The sequence below is a fragment of the Eurytemora carolleeae genome, unplaced genomic scaffold, assembly GCF_000591075.1.
Source record: "Eurytemora carolleeae unplaced genomic scaffold, Eaff_2.0 scaffold403, whole genome shotgun sequence".
Classification (NCBI taxonomy): Eukaryota; Metazoa; Arthropoda; class Copepoda; order Calanoida; family Temoridae; genus Eurytemora; species Eurytemora carolleeae.
This window is the reverse complement of record NW_019396320.1, coordinates 249,123-260,206: the sequence shown is the minus strand read 5'-3', so window position 1 is coordinate 260,206 and position 11,084 is coordinate 249,123.

Below are 11,084 nucleotides of genomic sequence, written 5' to 3'. Positions count from 1 at the left end.
TTAAGAGATAAATATCAAATTACAACAAGTATTCTACTTCATATATATATCTATCTTCAATATAATAAACAAGACATTTATATTTATGTTGTGTATAGCTGGCCAAACAGCTGGACCCATTGGGCTGAATTTTTTCGCTGACACTTATGGAAGGTCGAGGGGTGTTAAAGGCTGAAAAATATTCGAAATTTCTTTTTCAATTTTTTTTTCAACATTTTTTTTCTATTCAGCTAGTATATAAAAAAAATAGATTTGTATAAATGTAAAAAAAAAAAATTTCTTGACATTTTTTTCCATATGCAACATCCAGAAGTCAAAAGAATTTTGACTACTGGAGATCGTTGGGTCACAAAAAATAATTAAATATATAGAATATACTAAAAGCACATATTTAAATTTTTTTCATTTGACTGATGCTGCTGAGAAGTGTTTAAATCACAAAACAATTTGTACAGCAATAAAATGGAAATAAAATCGGTGTTAAACCCCGATTATTCCAAACAAGTAAACTCTAGCCCCAGCAGTATTGAGCTGTTTATATTTCTTCTGCAAACCTCAGTTAACATTTAGAAATAAAAAAAAATTTGGGGGTTTCTGAAGCATGATGCATGTGAAAGAGAGGAGGGTTTAAAAATTTATTTACTTGCACATGTTTCTTCATCCAAGATGCTTAGTTTAGCCATTTTTAATTTATCCACTAGTGACCTAAATTAAGTGTAATAATAAATTTAGTAATTTTGATTTAATATTTAATTTATAGACAACATTGAACATCAAAAAATTACAGTTCATATCAGGTATGTCAAACTTACAACATCAAAGTCCATCCCGTCTGTATTTAAATATTTTCAGTCATATTTTAATCTCTCATACAAAATCTGTCAAAAATAGCATAAGAAATCTTATTTACTTAAATAAATTAAATACATAGATAGCCTAACAAAAAAGGATATTATAGCAAATACAAAAAAATTGAATGAACCGGGTGAAAATGACTACTAAAGTTGGGACTAATATCACTTTTTACTTACTCTATATTACATGATTTAGAGCAAAATCCCCAGCCCTGAAAAGTAGATTACATAAAAAATATTGATTTCATGAAAAGAATTTTATAACATTTGATAAAAATATGTAAAAAATAGAAAGAAATGTCTGAAAATGACTCACTTTGTTCTGTTGAGGTATTGCAATCTCATTGGGTTGCGGCATTTCTTAAATACCAAAAATAGAAAATCAAGATGCTTACACTTTTCTATTTCAGTTTTTATTCTTAAGCTCACCTGTGTCCTCTCCTGAAAAAAATTACTTTTTGAAGGGAACTTGCTTTTTCTTAATAAAATTAAAACTAGATAATAGAAATATGATTAATCAGAAGGAATTGAGTTTTTGCTCATAGCCTGAGTTTCTAATAAATAAATCTTTGTCAAACAAAGTTGCAGTTTGAGGCAAATGCTCTATTCCTTTACATCTTGAAGATTACTGTAAAATTTAGTGCAGAAAAAAAGATTTTACTTCCACAGTATCCTGGGGTAAATACTGTAGCATTAGCATCACAGGTAGCACACCACCCATCTTCAGATGGATCTAAACAACAAATTTCATTACTGCGTAAACATTTAAAACCCATGAAATTTAAAAAAATCATCATCTCTAGTTACTAGACATAATAAGAGAAATAAAACATGTGAAACAAAAAATCGTTTCATTTAATAGTGAAAGAATTTTTTTTCCTGAATTTTTTAACTCAATTTGAGGATTACTGTATTAAAGTTTTCTTATCTTTCTTTAAAAAAATGTATGCCAGCAAACCCAGTTTTTCTGTATTTTCATGGGTTGTCCACATATTCAAAGAAAAAAAGTGTTTAAAATAAGTAAAATAAAATACTAAAAGACTAAAAATTTATCAAGTGCTTCAATAACAAAAAACTTTTATTTTAAGAAATACAAATTTTTAATGACCTGTTGAAAAGCAATGAGTGTCATTGTTCTTTTGTGCCACTAATTTCGTAAGATTTTTTGTCGGAAGAAGAAGGGTTTCCTGTTAAAATAAATTTAATCATTTAGAATGGTTTCTGTTCACAATTATAAATTACCTGACTTATTTGATACACTTGTAACAGTTTTTGATCCTCCTCTGTCATTCGTTCTTTATTAATAGCTTTTTCATGCAGTTCTTTTAACTGAATTATCAGGGGCGTATTTAGGAATTTTTCCAGGGAGGGGCTATTTTTTTTTCTATCCAGGGGGGCTCAGCACCTGTTGGGTTCTGAAACCCCCTGAAATCAATAGATTTTATTGGTCCAGGGGAGGGGCTTAACCCCCATACCCCCCCCCCTCAACACATCTCTGTGAATTATGTTAATCATGTTTTTATATAAATACTATGTTTATATTTTGGTCTACATATGATGTTTATAGTAAAGGTGTAATCATAGTTACTTACTTTATTGTTAAATTCCACACATACTTTATTCAACGAACTTGGAGGAGGGGTTTGATTGTCACAGTTGAACTCTTTGTCATTTGTTGCTAAAAAAACATAAACTTACAAAATAGTTTAGTGTAATAAGTTTGGAATAAAATTGGATTTGATACAATCTTAATGCTTAAAAAGTTACACAATTTTTTCATGACATGCCATGTTTTCAGTTATTGTGTCAGCAAATCATTTTTTAAATTTGAAGAAAAATACTGACCTGACCAGGCTGTATGGGTTTTCTTAAATGCATTTGTAAAGGGGTCTTTCTCCCTAAATGAACATAATTTTTTTTTTTGGCAATAAATAAATAATGTTGGCACTCAGTTGATAACACTGAGTAATGTGCATGCTTCACAAATACTTATTATTCTTGTTACTCACTGGTCTGATTCTTTAGGGCCAACCCATTTTTTAGCACATTTGGTAAACACTTCCGGACCATTTGAATCTGTTAGGCATGTATTTTGTTCAGCGCTACGCCCCACTCCAACAGCTTTAGCTTCTATTTCTGTATCTTTAAAGTTTGGAGGAGGCAGACATACAGGCATTATAGTTTGTTTACTGAATCCTTCACCATGCTATAACAATAGACAATATAATAATAACCATTTTCTCAGATAAAAAATTTTCAGTGTCTAAGAAAGTTAATTGTCACTCCTTATAATACAACAGAGAGCATTAACCAAGGCAATCTCTCAAACATTCAAGTGAGGAGTCTACTGTACTTGATTTGTTTTGGAAAAATATGCTGCTTAACTGTTCTCCAATTTATATTCAAAATGTCACCAAACCTTATCATTCACAACCAAGTAATAATTATAATTAATAATATTAATAAACCTATTTTGGCCTTTAGAAATGATGTTATTTAAGCTACATAGTCATAAACTAATGTATTTATGAATGTGGTACTTTTATTTATCTATCTACAAAAAAAGTCTAAAATTAATTACTTAAAATATCACAAGACTTACAAATGTCCTTAAGATTCCTATGCCATATTCTTCATCCATAACTGGATAATCCAACCTAGAAAATATATATGTTATATTACAGTTTTTCAATTGGAAATATCTATATAAGTACTTTGCTGGTCTGTCAGTTTATATCCAATAAATGTTAAAACGGCTGAACCGATTGGGTCCACATATTTTGTAGGGTCACACATTACCCAAAGGAAAGTTTATGGATTACAAATATTTGTGTCCAAAAAGTTTTTTTAAATTCTTATAAAAATATTGCTAAATTTGCAAGCTTTTTGTTGTTGTTAATGTTTTTGTTTTACAAAGAGAAGATGCTTACAAAGAGAAAATGGGTTCAAAGAAATCTAAAAGCCTAGTTTCATAAAATCGTTTTTCTTTTACCTTACAAGGGCTATATCATAATCGTCTCTTCTACTGGGAATACCACTTCGATTTACTAAAATAAAATGAACTTTTTTTGGCCCATTAAAAAAATAGAAATCATGGATTACCCAAGGAATAAAATCTTGGATGGAGAATGATTTCCGCAGCTCTGCAGAACATCTTTACAGAATTGAAAGATATTGAATTATCTAGGTACAATTGTGATTATAATTTCTTGTGTTTTACTGTTGATAACAGTTGTGTTATATAACATAATAGTAATAAATATGATGAATCCAGTAACAAATAATAAGAATACCCTTGCCACTCAAGGGGTCCTGAAAAATGCTGTAGTTTCACAAAAATTTCCAACAGATTGCAAGCAGAGTTAAAATTCTTTCTTTTCTACGCTGGGACCTCTTTTTGAAATATGGAATAGAAAATACTATACTATGATTACAGTGGAACTATAACAATTTTTAATATCTTTCAACTCAAAGCAAACACTTTTAACATGAAGCAAACATAATTCATTTTAAAACGCAAGTGCCTCACAGTTCTTAGACGATTAGATACATTTATAAAAATTTAACTTATTTCACAGAATCAAATAAAAATAGAATTGCTGTTTTGCAAAGGGACCAAAAACAGAAAAGTTCTGAACCTTTAATTATAGAATAAAAGGTTGGATTTGCTTCAATCTAATGATGTTCCTAAATATAAATTTGCTCGGAGGATCTACTTTGTTTGGAACTGCATTCACTTTGTCTTGAAATTTGTCTCCTCCAATAAACATCTAAGGAAACAGTTTTTATCTATTATAATGCTACTTCAATTATAAAGCTACTTACATAAACAAGATCATAGGTGGCCTTTGCAGCCAACAAATCCCCAGTAGGGGATCTGGTGCAGTTGAAATATTCGTTGCAAAAGCAATGTGCTGCTGTTACAACCCAGAACTTATTTATTAATGTGCCTCCACATCTTGCTGTTCTCGAAATTCCTATCTGAAAGTAAGGATCTTAGAGTATAAATTTATAGTTTTTATAAGAAAAAATCATATTTTTTGTGCAGATAAATTACTAATTTGTTGTTTTCTAAAAAACAGCTCTGTGTTATAAAACCATAACATTTTTTTGTTCTTTGATTAATCCTACTCTGTAAATACAATTTAATAATAAATAGATTCTCTAGTGTTCTAGTATGTAGTTTTAAATTTTACAATTACTTTTTGTCATTCTTTTAAGGGTTCTCTCTAGATTATCTAGAGTTCTGGGTTCAGAAGTAAGTTGGATTTCAGAAAGCCCTTTAAGAAAAATTCCTGTGAATTGATAAAAATTAACTCTAACCTGAAAAGCAATTGATACAAACCAAGCAGTTTTGCCAGCATCACACCCCCCAACTATTCTAAATAAACCAGTAAAATTTTCCTCTTATTATTCAAGAAGAAATTAGTTTCATTCACAATGGTGTATATGAAACCTTAATCCGGTCAATAATGAGGAAGATTATATCTTTTTATGGGCTTGAAAGTATTTAATTCTAATGATTAGCTGAGAAATCACAATTAAAAATAAACATTTTTAAAAACTTATCTTTTTCATACTTGATCAGACAAAATTTTTTAAGAGAACCCTTGTGAATTCTATTGAAGAGAGTTGATTAAAATTACATTTACAGTCCCTTAATTTAATCATGTGTTTTTTCCCTAAATTATGACCTTTCATCTTTTTGTTTTTCTTTTTTTTCTGCAGGAGCAATCACTGAATCCTTACAATCTCTCATCTATAAAAAAAATATTGATGTTGGAATGTGCTGTAAAGAGATTCAAAAGTAACTAGAACTGACATAATGTAGCAGAGGTTCTATTTTCATTTTGAAGTAGAGAGCCCAATCAGCTGTTTTATATAGATTTTTTTGTGTGTAGTAAAAGTCAGATTGAACAGAGCTGAAAACATTTTTAGCTTTACGATATGTACCCTACTTATTATAATCGATATTAGAGCATTTTTTGGGGGGTTGTGTTGTGGCAGGTGGGGTGGTGCTAGTTCTGCCCCCTTTATCCAGTTTACCCAGTTGATTTGCCAGTGGTTACAACGATACCTTCTCAATGATGATCCTCCCCTTTCGCAGAAACCTTCAGTAAAAGGTGAAAGATTTATTCAATATGCTTTCAAGTACAGAAGCATGGCATTTAGGTAAACACATTATGTCCGATTTTACAATAGAAATAGTTCTACTGGGTTTTCATGTAGAAATTATAATTAGAACCTTTTACAATATTAATCATATTTAATGTGTATTGTGCCTGAGAGTTCTGTAACACCACACTTTAAGTTTATTAAATTAATTAGATAAATGTACCCAATGTTAAACCTGCAACAAATCTTGGTTTTTAATTTAAATTGAATTTTGTCTAGAAATGAAATATATTTTATATAATCAGAAAGTGTCTAACTTGTAGAGCGATACAAATCTGGATGTTTTTAAGCTAAAATGTCCAACTATAGTGATATCTATATACTTATATACTATATATATTATATACTATATACTATATACTTATACTTAAACTATTCCATAAGATTGTCTTATAGACCCCTTAGCCATGCAAAGTTTAAAACAATGCGTAGTATAACTGGAAGTCAAACTCTTGTTGTTTATGCTAAGATCTTTAGGAACCGTTTTTAGAGATTTGGTGTACAGTACTTTAACATTCTTTTGTTCAACACTCAAAAAGATGGAAACTATCTTATTATAGACTCTAAAAATGGAACTATTTAAAAAGACTTACTTTTATCTGTCAGAATATATTTTACAAAGGTAGAGAATAGAGTGCCAATACAGAGTGATAATACATATAACATACATAGTTTTTATACTAAAAGGGTTGCATTTGCGCACACATATATAAAGAATACAATTCTATAGATAACAAAATTCCTTGACACACATGGTTTCATTGGATAGAAAAAAGATTGTACATCAAATTTTGGTCTGTTATTGGTCGAGAAAAATGGTTTCATGGTTCTATTGGATAAAGAAGAATTGTACATAAAATTTGGGTATACTATTGGTTGATAGAAATGACAAAATTTGGGTATACTATTGGTTGATAGAAATGACAAAATTTGGGTATACTATTGGTTGATAGAAATGACGCTGAAGCCTATAGCTTGAAGTTGGTTTTTACTAGATTTTTCAGATGTCTGAGTTTTTAGAGGTTGAAAATGTTGAAATGCATGGTAGGAAATAAAGTGTGTTTTTCGTTGCTATGTTAGGATAGTGATTTAAACATTTAGAGATCAGGATGTAAATATCTAAAGGTTTTCAAACATTTATGAGAAGAACATACATTTTAGCTTATCTATATGTAGACATTTTATTTAAAAAATGTCACAAACCTGTGTTTGATATTAAAACATTAAAGTATTTTTTTAGAGGTCTCAACATTTTTATTTTAAGTGTGCAAGATTCCTTTTCAAAGCTTTAAGAAAAATTCTGAAAATTTTTACAGTATTTGACTTTTTTAGTTTAGTAAAAAATGCAGAAAACTTTATTCCCCCCCTCAAAAAAAGTTATTGCTCTGATAACGATTATAATAAGCCAGGTAAATATCTGAAAGCTAAAAATGATTTTAGCTCTGTTTAAGCTGACTTTTACTACACACAAAAAAAACTATACAAACCAGCTGATATGGCTTCTCTGAAAATAGAACCTCATCTGCTGAAGAATTGGATCACAGAGAGGTTGTCTGAGCTTATTGTCAAGATAAAGAATACAATACAAACCTCTTCCTCAGTAACATCTCTCTCCCCACATGGACACCCATAATCAAATATTTCAGCATTCTTCTTTGCTTTATGTTCGGGTTTGGGTTTGGCATTTATAACTATGATTAAACAATAAATAATTCCCAAGCATAAAAATATGTCTGAATTTTGTTTCATCTTTTATGCATTTTATCACGCTATCTTCTTATAATACTACTTTAATCTGACATATTGTAATATGAGAGAAGTCCTAATTAGTACTGTAGAGTATCGATTTGAAAACGAAATATAAATATGCTTTCTAGTAAAATGGAATGGATAAAATTTATATAGAAATTTTTAAATACCTTTTATACTTTTTAATTTTATTTTATTTACAATTTAAAAATCCAAATACAATTATCATTGTTTGCCTCCACATCTTAGAAGAAGAAAACTTGTTACATTAAATGTTTGTTCCTGGCAAATTTAGGGCACATATTAGAAATCTATTCAATCATGTTTTAGCAAAAATAGAAAATAGATTTTTACAATTTCATGTTATTTTAGAGTTTTAGTTATATTTTCTAATTTACACTACAACTAATTAATTAGCATGACTGAAAGCTCCAGATACTTATTTGTACTCATTTAATTTGTGTTGCAAACAAGTAAGCCATGAAATATTTGCGGAATTGCGTGAAATTGTATGCAATTGCTTTTCCATCTAAAAATCAATAATTTTGATATAAAAATGGAAATATCTCTGTATATTTTAAAATAATCGAGGCTGAGTGTCACTAGTTTCAACAGTTTTCAAAGTTTTTTTGTGGTTTAGCTACTAATTAACAATTTAATATGATATTTTTTTCATTTGTTCACATTGAATGAACTTTAAAATGGACACTTTTTGGTTAAAATTGTATGGTTTGATTAATCAAAACTAGATATTTTGCAACAGTGAGAACTAAAAAACTATTGAACAGAAAGACAACAGTACAGTGTATTTTTAATGTTGTTACACGCAAAAAAAATAATGAGTAACTTATTAAATTAATCATGCAGTTAAATGAGCCTGTGTGAGCATAAAATGTGATCTTACTATACCTGAGTTTTCTGGTTATCATGCTGCATATGAATATTTGAAAACATAGGATTTTTAAATTCAATTTTCTTATCATTGAGACTGAAATGTTAGTGAAGTACGGTTCATTGTTTGCCACTACCAAAGTTTAGATAGAATTTTTGTTGTTCAGTGGAATTTCGCAATAATTAATTGTATTTACTGTATGCCATAAGGTTTAAATTGAATAATATAAAAAAATTGAAACACAAACGCAGTTCCTAGTAGGCTTTCACAGAAAAATAATTCGTGCTCATTTGAATAAACAAAATATTTTAATTGTATTTGTAATAACTATTAACCTATTAACTCATGTTAATTAATTTGTGACCTTCTTGTTAATCATCAAAGGATGAAAGGGTGCCCATGTAAAATCTAATTTTTCTTTTCCTAGATTCACAGAATCATGTTCCATAGCTCTTAAATTTCATTATTAGTACATGCTTTTTATAGTTTAAATACTAGTGTGGTATTCCCTAACCACCAAAAATGTGCAATAAATTGGCAGACTTAAATTAGCAAACTTTGATAAGATCACACTTCAAGCTATTTAACTTTTATATAATCAATTATCTTTGCAACCTGATAACATTGCACATGGGGTTATTTCCATCATACGGATCAAACCTTTATACAATTACTTATCTTTGCAACCTGACAACATTATACTTCAGGCTATCTCCATCATACAGATCAAACCTTTATACAATTACTTGTCCATGTAATAATTAACACCCAAAGTAATAAATAAGCTTTCATTAGATTAATTACATTTATTTACATATATTCATAAATGCATACATAATCGTAATATGGAGATAATCTGATGACTTAATGATCAGCCATGATTCCTGTACATATTAGGTCTCTTAGCTTGATTCTTGAGCACTTTCTCAGTTAATCTACCGAGTTTTATGTGCATGACTGTTATATTGTTCAGTCCGTCTATCAGCTCTTTATCTCTTTCATTCCAGGTTTTTAGGCTGATCCGCTTGTGCATGATCCGATGCAGATCTACCACCTGGTTGAACAGCCTGCTACTGATCTCTTCTCTACTTGAGTCAGGATGCAGCCTGTATTCATGCTCCCAAGCTCTCCCTGTGTCCCATACATCAATACGAGGGATTACAGGGGGCTGTTGGGAACCTGCACCCCCAGGAGCGGGGACAGGAGGGCTCTAACCTCCTTATTAAGTTCCTCCAGACTACTTATGACGTCCTAGAGTATCTTCGGGATGTCTTCCATCTCTTCATCATCATTCCCGTCCTCTACTACATCCTCATCCCGCTGACTAGAGGAGTAAGGTCTGCGGGATCAACTTCATCCTCATCCAGCTCAACATCCGCAACATAGGCTGGGTTGCGTACTATGACAGGAACTTGGTTCATCTTCTTCTAGGTAGCTTGTTCAAGTTGGTCTTCTCTGTAAGGCGTATAGGTCCGGGAACGATAGTGGCAGACTGACTTGTATAGTTACGTGTCTACTCTTCTAAGGTTCGGGCTGTACTGATCTTCTGGCATCCGTTTGTATTCAAGGGACTGTTCACTCTTATCAAGAACAATCTGGGATAACACTAGATATTTACTGTTAATGAAAAATATAATATCTACCTGAAACATTAAACAGTAACTATAGTATTGACATCCTAACTGTTGCATATTTTATTATAAATGATAAGATTAAACATGACCAATCATGTAAATCAGTGCAAGCTCTGAATAATGGTAGGCAAGCAAGGGGTTTGCTATCAACAAGGCACCAGGGGGATTTCTGAAGGTCTTCCTGAACTCCATTAAACTAGAGTCAGAATTGAAGATATTTGTAAGAATGTTGGGTGAACCTTGGATTTAATATCAAAATGAAAGAGAGAATATAGTGTGTCAAAACACTAATAAGTATTATTATAATCAAGTACTTCTGATTTCTAATGTGCTTTAAGTCTAAATTTTCAAGCTAAAATCTCAACTGATAAATTAGTTTATAGTTTTATTGTATCATTCAACTCTTCAAGACTAACTAAATATACTTCTCTTAAAATAGTTTTTAAATGTTTGGTTTCTAGTAGCTTAACATTTTATCTTCAACACAATAGAGAACATAAATTACTAGTTTATAAGACCCTAACCAGTTACTGATAAAATGACTTACTTAATGTTATCCTTCAGTCTGTTTATTTCACAATAACTTACATGGTATTTATACTGAATCACAAAGGGTTGCAGATTGCGTATAAAACATATAAATATATATATAATTGTTACGCGACCAAAGTCTTGTATATGTATAGAAGGATAGAACACCCCTGTGCTGATATTCCCTCAGAGTTTCTGAAGCATCCCTGGAGTTTGTACTGTGTGTAGAAGACTGTTTCTGAGAAGAAA